At 38.8% G+C, this 22127-nt stretch overlaps 1 protein-coding gene across 1 annotated transcript in view; it reads left to right on the top strand.

Moving 5' to 3' along the window:
- Positions 1-22127, top strand: part of COLEC12 (collectin subfamily member 12) — a 108126-nt gene that overhangs the window by 27031 nt on the left and 58968 nt on the right. The gene's annotated exons all lie outside the window — the stretch shown is intronic.

Raw genomic sequence — 22127 nt, 5'->3', positions numbered from 1 at the left:
AAAACTGCAAAGCATGAACTTTGGATCAGTTGTTTTTGAGTTAAGGCCTGGACTGTGTGAAGGAATTATTCTGTGCACTCTTGGCTGCCCCGGCAACGGCCTACGGACAAGTGAACTCCCGTCTCTGCCAACTGATAAAGAACTTGGCAGGCATTTGAACTGTAGCTGCCAAGTCTTTTATCCACAAAGGAAATTCAGGTCGGTTGTAGAATAAATGACTGTTAGATGCTCGCTCCTGCGCTCTTTGATGTGAGGTGGGGAGGAGGACAGAATAGTACCAGTCATCAAATGGGCCATTGCTTTCTGGCTATTGCATATCCCAAGTGGCCTCCAACGCAGGCTCAGTTTGAGTGCATTACAAAAGTCTACTCAGATAATGGTAAGGCCATGAGTTATTATAGCAAGGTCCTTCCATACCAGGCTAGAAACCAGGAGACTTGAATTTTAGTCCTGCCATAGGCATGAAAGGCATCTGGATGCTAGTCATTTGCTCTCAGCCCAACCCATCTCAGAGGATTGTTGTGGGGAAAAGGAGGAAGAGGAAGGCATATTAGATGTATTTACCACCTTGAGTTATTTATAAAAATAATAAAGCAGTTTAAGAAAAAAATGTTTAAAAATGGTTTACTAGCAGATCAAAGATTAATCACAGGCTCTATTTCCCCATTCAGCACCATCTGTTTGGGCCAGGTATCCTTGGAGGCAATGCAAGCCCTCTGAGAATTAGCAGAGAATCACATTGTACAAACAACAATGCCACCTTATATAGGTTCAGCTTTAGCATTCCTCCTTCCATTTAGGCTCCAACATCCCCCAAACATCCAAACAAGACTTTGATGGCATCTTCAGCTGGCCTCGGAGTGGCAGTATTGATAATGTTACAGCCTGAACCTGAAATTTGGTGAAATCCAATTTTTTTTACTACCAGTTCTGTGGGTGTGGCTTGGTGGGCGTGGCAGGGGAAGAATACTGCAAAATCTCCATTCCCACCCACTCTGGGCCAGCCAGAGGTGGTATTTGCCAGATCTCCAACCTACTCAAAATCCAGAACCTGCTGGATTTCACCCATGGCCTGAACCTCCATATGAACTTTCCCAGTAGTTTCATAAAGATATTAAACAGTAGGAGAGAGAAAACAGATCCATTATACAGGAAAGCAGACACTGGACATACTCTCTCATTAGTAATATCTGGAATCATCCACTGAGTTAATATTAGAACTACTGTAAAAATAGAGCAGGCCTTGCAGGAACTCTAATAGATGGTATCAAATCTTTAAGAGGGCCAGTTAGATCAAGTATGGGACCCTATCAAGGTCTTGATAAATGTAATCAACTTTAGCAGTCAAAGCTGTCTTCATCTTAGTCTCAGACATGAACCTGATGGAAAAGGTTAAGATAATCCAATTCCTTTAGGATGCTATGTAGCTGAATCAGTTTCTACCACAGGCTTAGTGATCTTCCCCAAAAGATTAGAATAGTGGGCAACAATTATCAAACACTACTAGATCCAGGGAGGACCTATAAAGGAGTGAGTACCCCTCAACCTCCTTCAAAGCTGCCGGCATCATCCATTCCATAGTGAAGCATTGACAACTTCCTGGATCTAACAAGTCACAGATTTGCCAGCTCTATGTAGGAGCCAGGAGAGTTGGCTCGAGCCTGCAAGGGGCATGCTTCACTGGAAATCCCCCACGGAATGCAAATTTCGCATGCAAATTATTTGATGGAATCTGACAAATGTTTATGTAAGTTGGCTAAAATTATTTATAAGTAAATACTTCCAGAACTTCAGTGTTATTCTAGTTCATAAAAGGGCTGCCTATATCTCCCTGCTAAAATATGCTTAACTCAATCACCAGCATTCGGTTTTTGTTGACACGCGGTTTAATAAAACAGAATGAAGTATTATTTTTCTGTCCTGTGTTTGATGTGTAAACTGCTGAGGACAGCAAAACCGAAGAACAAAGTGCCACAGAGCACAGACAAGCTGAAGTTATAGAAACAGTTGTGGTTGATGGAGGAGCCTAATGTTTCCTTCACTTGAAAACTACTTCTTTAGAAATGACAGAAAGCAACCAGTTGCTGTTTCCAAGCAAAATGCTGCTGACGGTTTTTGGTTTTTTTCCCATTATTGGAAAGTGTGTATGTTGGCGTTTGGGACATTTTCTTTAATAATGTATAGCTACAGTGATGGAGGATATTATTTGAAAGGTCAGCTGCTCCAATTGGCATATAAGCCAGCCTCCCTCTCTGCTGTGACTCGAATTGCTTCAGTTTATATACTATTCTTAAGTTCATCAGAACGGGGCAGACGATACAACTGCTTTTTAAGACAAGGTTAAAAACATCTGCAGTTTAAAAACAAGGTCCCTGGAGAGGGTGTTAAATCCAGAGAGTGCTGATCTGTTTCCTGTCTTTGTTATGATTTCTCCACTGTAACTGAATATCCCTCTGAGCTGCAGCAAATAAGAATTATCCTACTAGGTCTGTATCAGCAGGCCAAGAATTGCTGGCTTCACCTCCGGCTTTTTACATACTCCTAATGAGCTCTCAGAATCCCAAAACATATTTTCATTAATTTATGTTTTAAACTGTGCTGTCAGTGCATGCTTTGGGAGGAATGGACAGTTGCTGTCTTTTGCTTTCATTATTAACACAAATGGATGCCTTAATTTGGGATACTATACTATACAGGTAGTCCTTGACTTACAATAGTTCCCCGTAGTGACCATATGAAGTTACAACGTCATTGAAAAAAGTGAGTTATGACCAGTAGTGAGTTTAAAATTTTTTTTACTACCGGTTCTATGGGTGTGGCTTGGTGGGCATGGCAGGGGAAGGATACTGTAAAAGTTTCATTCCTTCCCCAATCTAGGGGAAGGTTACTGCAAAATCCACATTCCCTCCCGATCAGCTGGGACTCAGGAAGCAGAGAATAGATGGGGCGGTGCCAGTCAGAGGTGGTATTTACTGGTTCTCCAAAGTACTCAAAATTTCTGCTACTGGTTCTCCAGAACTGGTCAGAACCTGCTGAAACCCACCTCTGGTTATGACCATGCAACATCCCCATGGTCACAATGATCAAAATTCAGATGCTTGGCAACTGACTCATAGTTATGACTGTTGAAGTGTCCCAAAATCATGCCAGATTCATCGAACAATTGTGTTATTAATTTAAGAACTGCAGTGATTCACTTAACTGTGGTAAGAAAAAAACATAAAACGGGGCAAAATTCACTTAACAAATGTTTTATCTAGCAACAGAAACGTTGGGCTCAATTGTGGTTGTAAGATGACGAATACCATGTATTATATTTTTTGCCAACCCCACCAGGCTAACCTGATGCTATTTATATTTAAAATGTCCTGTTTAGTAGACAAGGCAAATAATTCTTAGCGAAGACTTCGCTAAGCATGATCTTCTATAAACTTGCTCTATTTTATATGGAAAATTCCTGAAAAAAATTACAAAGGATAGTAATAGGTATGGTAGATTCTCAGCAGATTTCTGAGTTGATTAACGACCAAGTTGCCAGTCCCGGTTGTGGTTGTTAAATGAGGATGACTCGTATAACTCTTCCATACAATGGGAAACCCCTGGTCCTATGATGTTCAACCTCAGCAGTTTTACTTCTATTGATTGGTGTGTGTGTGTGTGTGTGTGTGTGTGTGTGTCCTTTTGATGCATTCCAGATATATTGGGAGGAAGACTGCTGGACAGCTCCCGCCCACATTATTCTTTCATGAGAAAGAGGCAGCATATGTATAATGAGTTGGGGGGGAAATAGTCTTCTACAGCACAGGTGAGATATTATTTAGACTTGCTCTACTCAGAACACCGTTGTCCAATTTGCACAGGGACAATTGCTAAGATTTCCCAGCTAGTATAAGAAAGATTGAAAAATGTTATAGACTAGGGAGTATCTTCTGTGCCCTAAAGGAACAAATAAATAAATAGTGGATGTATTTATCATCTGGACAACTGCAGGAACTGTGATGTAATATAGAACAAAGAGCAAGCAACACTGGAATACGCTGCCTAAGGAAACAATGGAGTGTCTTTTCTAGCAAGGACAATTAAGATTCACTACTTTAGAAACAATTGCTTAAAAATCAGGGTAGTACTTGTGAGGATCAGTTACAAAGCTGCTGGGCCGGTGAGAATGGAAGAGAGAAGAAACTGGGGAGAAGTTAGAGCCTTAAACAGGGTCAGGGAAAGCACAGGGCCCTCCAAATCAGGGGTGAAATTTAGCAGGTTCTGACAGGTTCTGGAGAACCGGTAACGGAAATTGGCAAATTGGCAAAACTGGCAAATACCACCTCTGGCTGGCCCCAGAGTGGGAATGGAGATTTTGCAATATCCTTCCCCCAGGAGTAGGGAGGGAATGGGGATTTTGCAGCATCCTTCCCCTGGAGTGGGATAGTATCCTTCCCCTGCCATGCCCACCAAGCCATGCCCATAGAACCGGTAGTAAAAAAGAAATGAATTTCATCACTGCTCCAAATGTTGCTGAACTTCAATTCCCAACAGCAGTGTAGAACACTGTGAAATATATGTTAAAATTACATTTCAAATCTGGTCTCCTTAAAATCAACATGGTTTTTTGTTTTTTTTTTCATTTTGTTATTGTGTGTGCTGCAATTTGGCTACTTCTGATAATTTTACAGTTGTAATGAAGGAAGGAAAAAAATCTTGATTGTTTGTGAAACCAAGTATGTAGAATGCTTGAATAAAAAAATAAAATATCGGGAGAGACAGTTAAGTGAATCACATCATTAAATGAACCTGGCCTTCCCCCATGACTTTGCTTGTAAGAAGCTGGCTGAAGAGGTCGCCAATGGTGATTATGTGATCCAGAATGTTGCAACCATCATAAATTTTGATCATGTGACTGTGGGGAAGTTGAGATATTTGTAAGTTCGAGGAGTAGTCATAAGTCATTTTTTTAAGCGCTTTTTTTAAGTTCAAATAGTCACTTAACCAAATGGCTGTAAATCAAGGACTACCTCTACCCAACCGATTTGACTTACATTTGTCTAATTTGTGTAATTACATAATTGAAAATTAATTACTTATTTTAACTAAATTAAAATAAATAATTAAATAAAAGGTGTAAATTTAATTACACCTTTTGAGGCCAAATGGTGTAAATTCTGTCAGGTTTTTTTGGATAGCTTTGGAATTCTAAAATAAAATGATGCCTAAATCTGAAACACCACTGAATGGAGATCAGGACTATCAGGATTTTACTCTATTTCCAAGCCATATTTTCAATAATAATTTTAAAAAAGAATTTGCTTTCCGGTCTAATTTGTGCCTTGGAAAGCATCTAACCCAGAATGAGTGAAATTAGAATGAGTTGAATTCTAACTGAATCTATCATCTGTAACCCTCATTGTATTTCAGGCATCAATACATTAGAAAGTGTCCAGAGATATTTTACTAGAAGTGTACTCAAATCCTCTGCTCAAAATAAAATTCCCTATACCACCAGGCTTGAAATTTTAGGCCGATGTTTCAACCTAAGCTTAATTCATAAGATTATTTACTAAAGTATCCTACCTGTAAATGAGTAATTTCAACCGCAATAACACAAGGCCTATCAATAGATTTAAACTCAATGTAATTCACTCCAATCTTGATTGTAGGAAATACGATTTCTGCAATAGAGTAGTAAATGTCTGGCACACTCTACTTGATCCTGTTGTTAGTCACGCTAATCCCCATACCTTTTATCGTAAACTGTCTACCGTGGACCTTTCATGTTTTTTAAGTGGTCCCTTTGGGGACGTGCATAAGCGCAGCAGTGTGCCTACCGTCCCTATCCTACTGTTCCCATTCATATGTACTCATTCTATGTGTGTATGGCTATGTTTTGCTTATTTATTTCCTTTTATTTGTGCCAATTTTTTTTCATGTGTCCATCTCTATGTCTATACTGTTACTTGTTTTCTTGTGCTTGTTGAGAAATAAATAAATAAATCTTTCTTTTAGGAAGAAACTCAAAGTGATCAGCAGATAGGTGAAGAAAGATACCGTAATTTATGTTTTACAGCCTCATCTGCCATATCTCAGCTAGCAATAGACCTAACAGTGTTATATGTAGCTTTTGGCTGTACCATACTGTTGGATCAAAACTGAAATGTTTATAACTGCTCTGTCTTCTTGGAGATGATAGTCTCCCTGCTTATTTACTTTTATAAACCTAAGTGATAATTTACTCTAGGACTGCCTTTGTAGTGTCAGTTTTCTAGCTCCTTTGTTGGGTGTATGAAAATTATACCTTCCCTACTGGCTTAATTTTGTTTGTTTGTTTTCTTTCTTCTTTGTCAGAGAGATGGACATCTGGCAGGGCTTTGATGCTTTCTGGTCTGATCTGATTGTTTTCAGGCTGCCAGAGCTGACCACCACTGAGAGTCAGTGTAACATGTCAGCATATTTCTTTGTCTGCTTGGAAAGTCTGGTACTCACATTGCTTCTTTTCAAATTAAGCAATAAAGAATAACCAGTGGATTTCCAGTAAATTGTACGGATGTTGAACTCAGGCAAAGAGCTTTTGAACCATGTCTTTTGCAAGATTTCCAAACAAAACCAGAAGACCGTTGGAAGAAGAGTGATCTTACAAGTTTGGTGGGTTGTAAATTATATCAGTTCTTTTCAGGACAGTTGGTATAAATACCACTCCATCCCCATTTCTTTCTGTGAGCTTGGTAGAATAGTACAGATTTTCCAATAACACACTCTTAGCGTCATGCAGGTAGTCCTTGACTTACAACCATTCATTTAGTGACTGATCAAAGTTACAATGGCATTGAAAAAAAAGTCTTACAACCAGTTCTCACATGGACAATTGTTGCAGTCTCCCCACAGTCACATGATCAAAATTCGGGTGCTTGGCAACCGGCATATATTTGCAATTTAGGGTCTTGTGATAGCCATTTGTAACCAACCTAGCCAGCTTCTGACAAGTAAAATTAATGAAGGAAGCCAGATTCACTTAAAGATCTTGTGGTTTATTTAACAATTGCAGTGATTCACTTAACAACCATGGCAAAAAGGTGGTAAAGTTGGGCGGGACTCACTTAACGATTGCCTTGCTTAACAACAGAAATTTTGGTTTCAATTGTGGTTGTAAGTCAAGGACTTGAATGCAACAAAAATAAACTCTATGGTTTCTCTTTCCATGACATAGACGGATCCTATTTTCTAACTCTTAAATTAGTATGCTAGTAGACCCTGAGTTAAGCAAGTTCATTAGTACTTCTCATTTATTGTCGTGCTTATTAAATTGATTTATTATCTATTGTAGTTGGTTTATTTGGGTCTCAGATCCTTTGTTGGCTGAAAAATTCATTACTATTTCAGGCTGTACACAATCATACATATAAACTATGCATAACCAAAAGGCAAAGAATTTGAAGTGCATTGGTAAAGGATCTGGGATCTAAAAAACAAGAGAGGGGCTTTCATAAACAAGACACTGCTGGGATGACTACTGTATGTACGTTAGTTCCATTCTGTCCCTTGTTGGTTAAAGACTCCAGGATGGTGCCATGTGATTCGGTATATATGGTAATAGATATATCCTTGACAGAGGGGTTGCTTCCCTCAGCTGTTGAGGTAAAGTCTCCCCTTTCCTCAAGAAACTATCTCTGGATCCAAAAGAACTGGACAATTTTCATCTGGTTTCCAACCTTCCATTTATTAAGCTTTTTTTCTCCTTTACAACTCCACAGACCTTTACAGCAGTAGTGGGTTTCAAAACCCGGTGCTACCGGTTCACTATTGGTAGTGTATAGGTGCGTGGGCTCGCTTTGCAAACGCGCTGCACTTCTGCACATGTGCAGATCATGGGTGGGTGGAGACTCTCACTGCCGCCACTACCAGTTAGCCCGAACCGAGAGCAGCCCACCGCTGCCTTACAGGAAGTGAATTATCTATTCTAGACCTCTTTCACTCTGGTTTCAGGCCAGATGAACATATTAAGGCAGCATTAGTGGCACTTGTTGTTCGTTCCAGTTGATTCTGGTGGCAGGCAAGCAATTTAACTCTGTGTGTATATTTATGTGTAAAGTGTCTATTCATATCTTATCAAGAGTACAGTTTTTAATTGCTTTGGTCCTTGTATGTTTCATAATTAGAGTAGGCCAGAACAAATAGATAAACATTAATTTGAGATTTCATATTTGAGGTTCATACACATATATAATGTCATATTATATGATTTGCATTTGTAGAAGCCATGAATTTATCAGTTCTTGCCTGACCTAATAAACATAAAGAAATATAGTCATCCCATTGTTTCTTACATCAAAAGAGGCAGGATTGTTCTATTTTGTGTCTATTCCTGCAGTCCTAATTTGTGCAGCTCGCTGCAAATGCTTGTTTGTGCATATGTCATTGTTAGTTAATCTTTAATTATAGCTGATGTATTCAAGAAATTTCTGCTATTAGATATTGCAATGGGAAGGAAAGATTGATCTTCTCCAAACTCAATGCCAAAATTTAGTCTTTCAGTACATAAATAATATGATGCTTATCCATTGAATGCTTTTGCAGTTTCTTAATTAAATCATATTATAAATTTATAGTTTAGAAGAAATTATTTATGTTATATACACAGAAGTGGATTGATATTGCACAGCCATTCAACTTACAGACATTCTTTAGACCTTTCAAAGTTACAATGGAAAAAAGTGACTTACAGCCTGTTCTTGCACTTATAACCAATGTAGCATCTACATGGTCCACATGATCAAATTTTACCCACAATCAAGGGTGAAATCCAGCACAAATAGGATGGACATACCATCCATCCTGCTTCAGCCAGAGGTCAGAAATCCAATCAATGCTGTCTTGGTCCCATACCCAGGTTTGGACCCCAGCTTTAAGGGAACAAGGTAATTTGCTTTTTTCAAAGTTCTCTGTTGCTGCTGTGCAATCATGTTTCACAACATTCTCCAAGAAGGGAAGGGTCGAGACTGGGCAAAAATTGTGCAGAATAGTTGCACCCAACAAAGGCCTCTGGAGAAGGGGGTGAACTACTGCCTTCTTAAGAGTTGGTGGAACCACCACTTCTCTCAAAGAGGGAATATAACACTGCCAAAACCCAGTCATGTGTCACCTTGCAAGAGTCCTTCGCTAACCATGGATTTAAACAGGGATAGCCAAACTAAAAGTTACAAGAACGCTGGCTATTTCATCAAGACCAACAGGATGAAAATCCTTCCAGATAATTAGTATTTAGTATCTTCACACTTCTTTATTTTTGGAAGAAAGAAGATAAGCAGCCCAGGAAGTTTATCTTGATCAAAATTTATCATTTTGGTAAAATAATATCAAGGCTCTTTCTGCAGGAAATATTTATAGTTCATGTTATTTCAGCAAGCTGATAGTTCTGGGGGGAATGTAAGCTCATAAGCCTGTATAACATTTAAACTCAATAAACTATTTTGCATGACTTGTTAAACTATTATATTGTTTGGTTTTCTGTGGCGTGTGAGCTCAGATCTTGAAGATCATTATAATTAAAATCAATCTAAGTGGTTTATTTATCCTAACCATGGCTCTGCCTGTTCACTGAACGTAACTATGCGCACATACACACTGTCTGTTTAAATTTAAAACCCTATTCTTGCCTCCAGAAAAGCCAAAGCCCCTCTTGCATTTAACCACAGCACAGCAATTTTTTTGAATACAACAATTCCCAAATGATGTTGCTTTCAACTTGTTCCAGAACCAAATAAAGCAGACTTAAGTTCTCCATTGCTATGCCAATATTAAAATTATCTTCTTCCCTTATTTGAGCATATTTCAAAAGCAGCCTTAAGGTGTGTGAAATCTGTTTATGTTACTTCATCCTAGCATTGGAGGTGGTCAATGGAAGCTGTTAAAGCATCATCTTCAATGGAGATCTGTTTGGGAGGAGATGGGGTAGGTCCAGTGGTGGGTTGCTCCTGGTTCGCCCCATTTCAGGCGAACTGGTAGCGGTGGCGGGAGGCTGTGCCCACCCACCCAGACAACATCAAAAATGCTCTGCGCATATACAGAAGCGCCACATGCTCGCACACTCCCAATAGCGAACCGGTAGCATTGGGATTTGAAACCCATTACTGGGTAGGTCCCCGAATAGAATAGAATAGAATAGAATAGAACAGAATAGAATAGAATAGAATTTTTATTGGCCAAGTGTGATTGGACACACAATGAATTTGTCTTGGTGCATATGCGCTCAGTGTACATAAAAGAAAAGATACCTTCATCAAGGTACAACACTTACAACACTTAATGATAGTCATAGGGTACAAATTTAACACTTAATGATAACAAGGTATTGTGCTGCTTCATCATAGCCAGGGTCTATTCCCAGAAAGGAGGAGTTCAGAATGCCAGGAGTGTATGCTAAAATTATATATAATCCCCGCTGCCCAGCTAAAGTAAGCAGCGATCTATATTGGACAGCAATATATAGAAAGTTGTGAGAGCAGATGATCATTTTAGTAACAATGGCAAAGTCATCATTCCATACCGTGTGGGAAAAGGCAGTGGAGAAATCAGTCCTGTATAGTACCCCAAACCCCACATGGAGAGACAATTTCGTGGTGGCTCAGGCTGTAAGGTAGCCTGTCATTAAAACACAGCTGCCTGCAATTACTGCAGGCTCGAGTCCCACCAGGCCCAAGGTTGACTCAGCATTCCATCCTTTATAAGGTAGGTAAAATGAGGACCCAGATTGTTGGGGGCAATAAGTTGACTTTGTAAATATACAAATAGAATGAGACTATTGCCTTACACAATGTAAGCTGCCCTGAGTCTTCGGAGAAGGGCAGGATATAAATGTAAATTAAAAAAAAATTATTGATAATATATTGCCAGATGTTCATCAGCTCAGGTTGGATGGCACTCGGCATGCTACTGAGGAAGAATTTAGGATTTTTTGCTATACAGGTAGCCCTCGACTTACAACATTTCATTTAGTGACCGTTCAAAGTTACCATAGCACTGGAAAAAAAGCGACTTATGATCATTTTTCACACTTATGACTGTTTTAGCATACCCTTGGTCATGTATTCAAAATTTAGATGCTGGGCAATTGGTTCATAACTTATGACGGTTGCAGTGTCCAAAGGTCATGTGATCCCCTTTTGTGATATTCTGACAAACAAAGTCAATGGAAAAGCTAGATGCAGTTAACAACTGTATTACTAATTTAATAACTGCAGTGATTGGCTTAAAAACTGCGGCAAGGTCGTAAAATGGGGCAAACCCACTTAACAACTTTTTGCTAAGCAACAGAAATTTTGGGCTCAATTGTGGTCATAAATCAAGGACTATCTATTTAGTCATGACTAATGACTGAGCTCACAGAAGACCATAGAAGACCAAACAATATAATAGTTTAACAAGTCCTTGGGGCATCTAATTACTGATTTTTCTATATAGGACAAGAAAATCTGAAGCTGAAAAGACAGAATCATGGAATGTAAGAAACATGAGCATGGGACCATTTAACACAGTGAAAGATGAAACAAGTATACATTGACTTTTATGCACCAGTAAATTGAAATGGACTAGAATTGGACACTTTTCAGTCAGAAGATTGTTTACTGTTCAAGGCATAATAAACTCCTCTCATAACCTATTACAGGAATAGATGGAGTAGCGATGGAAATATGGGAAGTGGTAGGAAACTCAATAAAAGTTCTAACCAAACTATGCCAGCAAATTTGGAAAAAGACATAGTGGCCAACCAATTACAAGAGGTCAGTCCACATACCAATGCCAAAGAAAAGAGAGTTAACGGACTGGGCAAACTACACTAAAATATCCTTAATTTCACATGCTAGAAAAATATTGCTTAGGATCATCCCATATGGAAAGGGAAATACCAGATGTTCAAGCTGGCATTACAAAAAGGCTGAGAAACAAGAGACGTTATTACTGATACATGCGGGATATTTGAGAAAGCCAGATAATATAGAAACAAAAATAAAAGCATATGCTTCATTGATTGAAGGGCTTTCAGTTGTATCAAGAATGATGAGCTATAGCGACCCAATTCAAGGTACAGATATAATGATTATTTTTTAAGAAGGAGGCAAATTCAATTGCAATTTATTGGCCATTATGGTTATGAAATTCCAAGCATTTATAAGCAGGAAGTATTATGTTGACTTTGCAAAACCGATAGTGCTAAAAACTTTAAATATTTTTTAAGAGCTTTCATTTTTTTAAAAGCTTCTATCTAAAATGTATATTGCCAGGAAAAGCCTAAATATCCCCCTCATTATTTTGAAATGTTGGTCCTCATGTTTATTATTGTATGTCTACATTACCAAATAAGATTATTTTTAACATTTTTAAAAACATTATCTTTTGTATTTTTATACCGTTTAATTTTGTAATGTTGAATACAACTGATTAAAGGGATTTTTAAAAATGAACCATTTAATGTCTTTTAATGAAATTAAAAATTACTTTACTCAGTAGCTCCTTTTTTCATTCTAAGCACATTATATAGCTCATCATTTTTTTTTATTAAAAAGTTTTATAAAGTTTTTACAAATATTTCCCCTCCTTCTCCCTCCACCCCCCCAACCTCTCCCCCCTCCCCTCCCCCCCTCTCCCAATCCCCCAGCCCCCAGACTTCCCAGAGCAAAATACAGGGTGTAACATCTAACAATCATAAATTGCAAGATTCATGAGGAATTGCTTTGAACATACAACTTGTGTCTAAATTGATAGGAGAATGACGTAAAAATGAGTCATGAAACTGGTGAAAAATGAATTTCACGAGTTTCATAATTCATTTTTACATCATTCTCCCATCATTCTCCCATCTTATGTACATACTGGTACATCCTTTACTTAGCTGAAAACTACAGCCTTTGATTACCCAAAAATAACATTCTCAAAAGAAGATGGCATTACATTAAAAATTAATTTGATTTAATTTAAATTTACATTTAATAGAACTTAAACTAATTCAATTCATGTTAGAGTATTTTTTTATTTCTTTAATCAGCAACTATAGCTTTGGGGGAAGGGTGCTTGTGCACTTTCAAATTAAACAAATCGTTAGGTTTATGAATAGTGGATTCTTAAATATTTTTAAGAGCTTTCATTTTTTAAAAGCTTCGATCTAAAATGTATATACGCTTCTATCTAAAATGTATATTGCCAGGAAAAGCCTAAATATCCCCCTCATTATTTTGAAATGTCGGTCCTCATGTTTATTATTGTATGTCTACATTACCAAATAAGATTATTTTTAACATTTTTAAAAACATTATATTTTGTATTTTTATACCGTTTAATTTTTGTAATGTTGAATACAACTGATTAAAGGGATTTTAAAAAATGAATCATTTAATGTCTTTTAATGAAATATTAAAAATTACTTTACTCAGTAGCTCCTTTTTTCATTCTAAGCACATTATATAGCTCATCATTTTTTTTTAATTAAAAAGTTTTATAAAGTTTTTACAAATATTTCTCCTCCTTCTCCCTCCACCCCCCAACCTCTCCCCCCTCCCCCTGCCCCCCTCCCAATCCCCCACCCCCCCGGACTTCCCAGAGCAAAATACAGGGTGTAACATCTAACAATCATAAATTGCAAGATTCATGAGGAATTGCTTTGAACATACAACTTGTGGTCTAAATTGATGGGAGAATGACATAAAAATGAGTCATGAAACTGGTGAAAAATGAATTTCACGAGTTTCATGATTCATTTTTACATCATTCTCCCATCATTCTCCCATCTTATGTACATACTGGTACATCCTTTACTTAGCTGAAAACTACAGCCTTTGATTACCCAAAAATAACAAAAGAAGATGGCATTACATTAAAAATTAATTTGATTTAATTTAAATTTACATTTAATAGAACTTAAACTAATTCAATTCATGTTAGAGTATTTTTTATTTCTTCTTTAATCAGCAACTATAGCTTTGGGGGAAGGGTGCTTGTGCACTTTCAAATTAAACAAATCGTTAGGTTTATGAATAGTGGATTCTTAAATGTTGTGAAGAGTTTTTCTTTAAAAATTATGAAATACATGCCCTGAAATAGTGGTTTTCATTTTAACACATCAGGAATAGTCCTATAGGAGGGAGATCCTGTAAATTCTCATTTATCCAAGTTCCCCTTTGTTTCCTTTTATATAGATATTCTCTTGATTTTTCAAGTAGATTTGAAGAGACCTTCCTGTTAAAGAATACAATATGATCCTCATTTAAACCAAGTTATCCTAACAAATTCTTAGATTATACTTTTTAAACATGAAAAATGGCCATAATTTTTTATCCATAATATGCTGGCTAAACTAAATCTAGAAATTATCTGCTTGCAAACCAAAACCATATGTAAAAGAATCGGTGTCTTGAACCTATTTCTTCTTTTCAAATAAGCAAAGTGATTTAAAGAATTTTACTGTCAAGACCCCTGATATTGGAATGTATTTATATATACATTGGAATTTCTGCATACAGACACATAAAGATGTATTTGGCCTGAAGAGAGATTTGTATAATTTCAATATGTTGAAGTTAAAAAAAACATTAATTTTGAATGTTCTAATAATTTGCAGAATTATTGCCTTCTTTACCCTTCATCCTATACTTTTTATTTTTTATTAGCTTATTAGCTCCTGTTTGGAACAACATATTAGTAGATGTCCCATAAAAGACTAATTCTTCCTATCCTTCTACACTATCTATTATTATTATTAATGGGCTAATACACTAAAAACCTTAAGTCAATAGTGTAGTCTTTCTGGTTTTTATTTTTTCCTTATTTCCTCAGTGATCAGCAAGAGTTTAAGGAATGCATTTTAGCTTTCAAAGAGGATTCTTGGCTTCATAATCTGAATGCAGAAAAATGCTCGGGCATAACAATGACAACTTTCCAGATTTTGTCTGAGATGCTATAATTCTAGTCTGGGAAGCTCATCAGTTGCCCCTCTTGGTATAGATATGCTAGGATGCTAGAAATCAGTTTTATATTCAACTTGTCAAAATTATTTTTACAATTTGCCTTTTATTTTGGGCTTAGACAATTTAGAACTATGCCGACTTCAGTCTGACCTAAGCATAGTACATAAAATTATCTACCACAATGTCCTTCCTGTCAATGACTACTTCAGCTTCAACCACAACAATATATGAGCAAATAATAGATACAAACTCAAGGTATAACATGCATCAAGACAAATTCCTTGTGTGTCCAATCAGACTTGGCCAATAAATTCTATTCTATTCTATTCTATTCTATTCTATTCTATTCTATTCTATTCTATTCTATTCTATTCTATTCTAAATCTCTCCAAACTCGATTGCAGAAAATGTGACTTCAATAACAGAGTGGTCAATGCCTGGAATGCATTACTTGACTCTGTAGTTTCTTCCCCAAATCCCCAAACCTTTAAATTTAAACTGTCTACTGTTGATCTCACCCCATTCCTAAGAGGTCTGTAAGGGGCGTGCATAAGTGCACCTGTGTGAACACCGTCCCTGTCCTAATATTCCTTTTTACTTACTTTTTTATTTATTTATTTATTTATTTTTGTCACACAGTGTATATAAGCATAAGTATGAAATAACTATACAATATATAAGCATATATATGAGTATGAGTATGTAATAACTATATTAATTGGATATAACAAAAGGAAACAATAGGACAGGAACAGTAGGCACGTTTATGTTCTTATGCACGCCCCTTACAGACCTCTTAGGAATGGGGTGAAGTCAATAGTAGACAGTTTTTGGTTGAAGCTTTGGGGATTTTGGGAAGAGACCACAGAGTCAGGTACTGTATTCCAAGTATTAACAACTCTATTACTGAAGTCATATTTTCTGCAATCAAGATTGGAGCGGTTAACATTAAGCTTAAATCTATTGTGTGCTCGTGTATTGTTGCAATTGAAGCTGAAGTAGTCTTTGACAGGAAGGACTTTGTAATAGGTGATTCTATGAGTTAAACTCAGGTCATGTCGAAGGCAGGGTAATTCTAAATTTTCTAAACCCAGGATTTCAAGTCTGGTGGCATAATGTATTTTGTTGTTTTCAGAGGAGTGGAGAACTCTTCTTGTAAAATATTTCTGGACACGTTCAATTGTATTGATGTCAGAAATGTGGTATGGGTTCCAAACAGTCGAACTGTATTCAATAATTGGTCTAGCAAATGTTTTATATGCTCTGGTTAGTAGTGTAGTGTTTTTGGAGAAGAAGCTACGCAAGATTAGGTTTACAACTCTTATGGCCTTTTTTGCGATGTAGTTACAGTGGGCTTTGGCACTTAGATAACTTGATATGAAAACTCCAAGATCTTTAACAGGGTGGGAGTCATCAGTAAGATAATGTCCATCAAGCTTGTACTTAGTGTTTAGGTTCTTTTTTCCAATATGTAAGACTGAGCATTTGCTGGTTGAGATTTGGAGTTGCCCAAAAAAAAAAAAAAAAGTTACTCTTTTCATGTATCCAAATTATGTTTATACTTTTACCTGTTATCCTATGTATGATTGACGAAATAAATATAAATAAATAAATAAATAAATAAATATCATGTCAATAGGCTTAACCGTCAATCTCATGACCTCAACACCAAGAAATTTTAGAACTCAATCAATAGTTTTCTCATATCATGGGGATCTTTCTCTTCTTAAACACTTACTATCTCTTGCATACTCCCAAAATGGTAATCCATGATGCAGTGGACTACACCTGATGAAAATTAGTAGAATTCAAATATATTTTCCCCAACTCAGGCTCTACCCATTACTGTATTCTTAAATATTGTTTCCTTAGCTTGGTAAAGGTATAGCTCTTTTGTGTGTCTGTGTGGAGGACCTGTTCAGTTAAGACCCGTTTTTTTTATTAGTCTGCCTCCTATCGGGCAAATTTCTTACAAAAGGCCAGAGATATTTCCTGTGATAGTATGGGGATATAGCGTTTCAGTCCATGCCTTCTGCACAATGATATTACAACATAGAACTTATGCTTCATGTGCACAAAATATTCTAGCTATTCACAATGCAACTGTTTTTGTTGTCACCGCTCTTCCTGAATATCCTTTTCCAGGACATATCAGCCACATAACAGAAGGGGAATATGTAGTGATAGAGGTTATTCAGGCTAGTGATCTATAGCATCTCCATTTAGGACTTTGTTAGATAAAACCAGTCCATATTAATGTCATATCGCTGCATATAACTGATGCTATAAATCTTTGGTGTAGATAGCTTCTGAGTTCCAGAAAATGACTTTAGATTTATATCTAAAAAGCTGCATCTCTATAGGTGTAACTCCATTTCTGAGACAGTCACACTGTATTCCCATCAAAATTCTTACAATCAAGCAAAGGGGAGCTTTACCCCCTTCTGATAGTAGAAGCTATCAGATCTTGAGATGTAAATTGCTCTGTTGAAAGCAGTGGTGAAATGTAAAATTTATTACTACCGGTTCTGTGGGCATGGCTTGGGGGAGGGGGTAATGTGACTTGGTGGGTGTGGCCAATGGTTTTTTTTAACTTTTAAAAGCATTTTTTCTACAACCTCTTTCGCCAAAGAGGTTGTAGAAAAAAATGCTTTTAAAAGGCTCTGACGATGAGGCAACTCAGCTGGGATCGTCAGAGCCTTTTACAAGCATTTTTTTACAAACTCTTTGGCAGAGGTTGTAGAAAAAATGCTTTTAAAAGGCTCTGATGATCCCAGACATCGATCATCAGAAGCTTTTTACTTTTAAAGCATTTTTCGGCTGAAGAAAAATGCTTTTAAAAGTAAAAAAACCTCTGATGATCCCAGCTGAGCCGTGCGATCATCAGAAGCTTTTTTTTACTTTTAAAAGCATTTTTTCGGCTGAAGAAAAAATGCTTTTAAAAGTAAAAAAAAAAGCCTCTGATGATCGCACGGCTCAGCTAGGCATGGTGGGGTCAGGGATTTTTGCTACCGGTTCTCTGAACCACCCACTGCCATCGCTACCGGATTGGACGATCCAGTCTGAACCGGGAGCATTTCACCCCTGGCTGAAAGGTTTCTAGATCTTTTATGGTTCTAGATAACTGTATCAAGATGTATTTACTAAACAGTTTTGAAAAAAAATATGGTTTCTGAGGTTAAAATTTTAGCAATATTAATTCTTAGTCTGTAGGTGTAATATATCTGAACAAGATACATTACTGTTAGAATGAGGAGTTGTTTGTTGTAGAGGGGGTTGTATTCTTATTAGTTTTGATAAAGTCTTTTTTAAAGTCTTTTTTTCTTACTGGAAGAGGCCAGTGGAAGCTAGTCAAAAGACAATGGAAATCAACCACTAACTCAAACTTGCCAAATAATAATAAAATATGTAATTGCATTGACTGAATCTTGTTTTTAGTTTGGACTGTTATTTCTCATCTGGTTTTATTAGAAATGCATTTTTAGGTTAAACGAAGCGCTAAAAAGAGGTTTTGGAAAAGAGACTTCAAACTGCTGAAAAAACATTAAGGCACACTTCCAAATTAAAGATATCTGATTTATATAAAACAGTTTTGTGGGAAGGGAATTGGAAACTGAGAGTGGTGCTCATAGATCATTTCAGAAAATATTAATAAGAAATGGAAATATTCTTTGGTTTTAACATAATTTTTATTTTAAGCTAGTTTTTTAAATATGATATATTAATAGTGCTCCAAAATATATGTACTGGCATATATGAGAAAATGGGGCGTTGGACTTACCTGACACGCCCTTTCTCACAACGGTGAAAACGGCAGTCAGGATGATGGGGTTTGCCTGTCCGTCAAGCTTGAGGACCGAGCCTGCAAACTGTTTAAGCCCCGCCTCTTCCTCTTAGGCTCCAGTTTTTGGCGAAGGGACTGTCGCAGACTGACGTGTCTTTCTGAAATTATAAACAGTTAGTGATTGCCCTCCCCCTCGGCTGGCGGCTGGCCCGCATAGGGTGGGGCTGACTGCCGTTTTCACCGTTGTGAGAAAGGGCGTGTCAGGTAAGTCCAACACCCCATTCTCCACTCCAGTGAGAAACGGCAGTCAGGATGATGGGACATACCAAAGCTCGTTGTCTGGGTAGAAGCCGGCTGTCATTGTACTATGCCTCAAGAACACGTTGTAACACCCTCCTACCAAATGCTGCATCCGACGAAGCATAGATAGCCTGCTTGTAATGCCGAATGAAGGGAGTAGGTGTTGTCCATGTAGCAGCCCTGCAAACCTCATGTAAAGGAGCTTGAGTAGACCAAGCAGCTGATGTGGCAGCACTCCGCGTGGAATGTGCAGTTATGTTTGAAGGTCGAGAAAGGGATTGAAGGTCATAGGCAGACTCAATAGTGGACCTGATCCACCTACCGATTGTTGGACCTGAAGCCTTGAGGCCCTAGGAAGCTGGAAGGAATGAGACGAAAAGAGCTTCCGTTTTCCTGATAGTTGAAGTGCGTTGTAAATAAATCTTGATAGCTCGGCGAACATCCAATGTGTGCCAAAGAACTTCCAGGTGATGAGACGGATTAGGACAAAAATTAGGAAGAACAAGGTCTTGTGATCGATGAAAGATGGAATTGATCTTAGGCATGAAGGTAGGATCAAGTAGCAAAATGACCTGTCTGGGTGGAAAATACAGAGGTCCTTACGGATGGAGAGTGCGGCGAGTTCTGAAATATGTCGAGCCGACGTAATGGCAACAAGGAAGCATACTTTCAGAATTAAGAACCTTAAGGAAACATCTCGAAGAGGTTTGAATGGGGCCTTTGTTAATGCAGAAAGGACCTTATTAAGATCCCAAGATGGGTATCTGAGAACTGTAGGAGGGTGCAGATTAGTGGCCCCGTGAAGAAATCTGTGAATGACTGGATGAGTAGCCAAGGAATCAGATGTGGTGCAGTTGAGGACTGAAGAGATGGCTGCCACCTGCCGCCGGAGAGTGTTGGACGACAATCCTGAAGTTAATCCATCTTGTAAAAACCCGATGACATGATGTACTTCTGCTTGTATAAGAGGAACAGCCGTTTCTCTTTGTTTGCGGCACCACCGAACAAAGCTCTTCCAAGTAGTTTGATAGAATCTGATGGTTGAAGGACGACGAGATGCCTGGATGGTAGGGATAGCTGGAGGGGGAATGTTAAAGCAAATCAAGATGTCCTGCTCAGCCTCCAAGCGGTTAGCTGTAACCATTGGGGCTCCGGGTGGGACAGGGTCCCTTGTAGAAATTGAATCCTGTTGTCTGGTATTCTCCAGTGTCTGGCCACTGATAGAGCCAACAGGTCCGCAAACCATGGTCTCCGCGGCCAATGGGGCATGATAAGCATTAACTCTGCTTTCTCCTCTAAGAGTTTGCGAATTACCCTGTGGATAAGTGGAAGTGGAGGTGGAGGGAACACATAATATAGTTCCAGAGGCGAACGGAGAACGTAGAGCATTCACCTCTTCAGCTCTGGGGGAAGGGAATCTGGTGAAGAACCGTGGGAGTTGGTGATTGGTCTCTGAAGTGAACAGATCTACTTTTGGAGAGCCGAACCGGCGAACAATTTCCATGAAGAGATGATGATGATGATGATGCTAATAATAATAATAATAATAATAATAATAATAATAATAATAATAATAATAATAATAATAATAATAATAATAATAATAATAATAATAATAATATTTTAATTTATAGACCGCCCTTCTCCCGAAGGACTCAGGGCGGTTTACAGCCACTATAAAAACAAAAAACAACACATACAATGCTAAAAACAACCCTTAAAAAACTTATTCAAATGGCCAATTTAAAATACAGTATCAACCCTATAAAATTAAGAATTTAAAACCCATATTTAAAAATTCAAGCCAGTCGAGCAAGGTGGAATAGATAGGTTTTAAGTTCACGGAGAAAGGTCCTGAGGTCAGGTAGTTGTCGAAGTCCAGGGGGAAGTTCGTTCCACAGGGTAGGAGCCCCCACAGAGAAGGCCCTCCCCCTGGAGGCCGCCAGTCGACATTGCTTGGCTGATGGCACCCTAAGGAGTCCCTCTCTGTGAGAGCACACCGGTCGCTGGGAGATAGACGATGGCAGTAGACGGTGCGGGTGCCATGGAGCGCTTCAAGGTGTAACCAACACCTTGAAGCGCACCCGGAAGACAACAGGCAGCCAGTGCAATCTGCGCAGGATAGGTGTTACGTGGGAGCTCCAAACTGCTCCCTCAATAACCCGCGCAGCCGCATTCTGGACTAACTGGAGTCTCCGGGTGCTCTTCAAGGGGAGCCCCATGTAGAGAGCATTGCAATAGTCCAAGCGAGAGGTAACGAGAGCATGAGTGACCGTGCATAGGGCATCCCGATCCAGGAAGGGATGCAACTGGCGGATCAGGCGAACCTGATAAAAAGCTCTCCTGGAGACGGTCATCAAGTGGTCTTCAAAAGACAACCACCCATCCAGGAGCACGCCCAAGTTGCGCATCCTCTCCATCGGGGCCAATGACTCGCCCCCAACAGACAGCTGTGGCTGCAGCTGACTGTACCGAGGTGCCAGCATCCACAGCCACTCCGTCTTGGAGGGATTAAGCTTGAGCCTGTTCCTCCCCATCCAGACCCGACTTCGATAGCTTCGTTGGGGTGGCCTGGGGTGAAAAAGTACAGCTGCGTATCATCAGCGTACAGTTGGTATCTCACCCCAAAACCACTGATGATCTCACCCAGCGGCTTCATATAGATGTTGAACAGGAGAGGCGAGAGAATCGATCCCTGCGGCACCCCACAAATGAGGCACCTCGGAGTCGATCTCTGCCCCCCTGTCAACACCGTCTGCGTCCGGTCAGAGATAAACGGTGCCTCCCACTCCCAAACCCTCCAACCGGCGCAGCAGGATACCATGGTCGATGGTATCGAAAGCCGCTGAGAGGTCTAATAGGACCAGGGCCGAGGAATAACCCTTATCCCTGGCCCTCCAGAGATCATCCACCAACGCGACCAAACCCGTCTCCGTACTGTATCCGGGCCGAAAGCCGGACTGGAACGGGTCTAGATAGACAGTTTCATCCAGGTACTGGAGTAGCTGACGTGCCACCGCACTCTCTACAACCTTCGCCGTAAAGCGAAGATTGGAGACTGGACGATAATTTCCCAAAACAGCTGGGTCCAGGGAAGGCTT

Source organism: Ahaetulla prasina, chromosome 3 (genome assembly GCF_028640845.1).
Source record: "Ahaetulla prasina isolate Xishuangbanna chromosome 3, ASM2864084v1, whole genome shotgun sequence".
NCBI lineage: Eukaryota > Metazoa > Chordata > Lepidosauria > Squamata > Colubridae > Ahaetulla > Ahaetulla prasina.
This window is presented reverse-complemented; position numbering and strand designations above follow the sequence as displayed.